Consider the following 483-nt stretch of genomic DNA (forward strand, 5'->3'; position numbering starts at 1 on the left):
AGACTTGGCGTCGCAGGTATCGTCACTGATGTCTCGCTTTCCTTCTTAGAAATACCAAAAATAACATACTTTTATATCCGGCTTTTTGAAAAAAGAAATAGTTTGATTGAACGAATAATTGGTAGAGCATTTGACATTATACTTTGTTGAATTTGCTCTCGACGAGGACACACGTTGGCGCTGCGTGTACAACAGCGCAAAAAAAGCTATTGGTGTAAAATACCGGAGGGGGCGCTTATTCTAATTGTTTGTTTTAGAATTTGTGTAAAGCTGTATTCTGGAGTATTTACTGATTAGCACCACCGAAGAACGTGCATTGGCGTTGCATGCGCTACAGGACGTAAATGTTGACTGGCTTTGTGGAGATAGCCTTCCGAGCGTCACTTGCATGAAAGTTTCAGCCTGCGTAACATAGCTTTTAGTTAGGATCGATCGGCCCTTGGTGCCATCGGGATGACTCGTCCTTTGCTCGGGGTCCGTGAC

The sequence above is a fragment of the Phytophthora parasitica genome (genome assembly GCF_000247585.1).
Source record: "Phytophthora parasitica INRA-310 unplaced genomic scaffold supercont2.5, whole genome shotgun sequence".
NCBI lineage: Eukaryota > Oomycota > Peronosporomycetes > Peronosporales > Peronosporaceae > Phytophthora > Phytophthora nicotianae.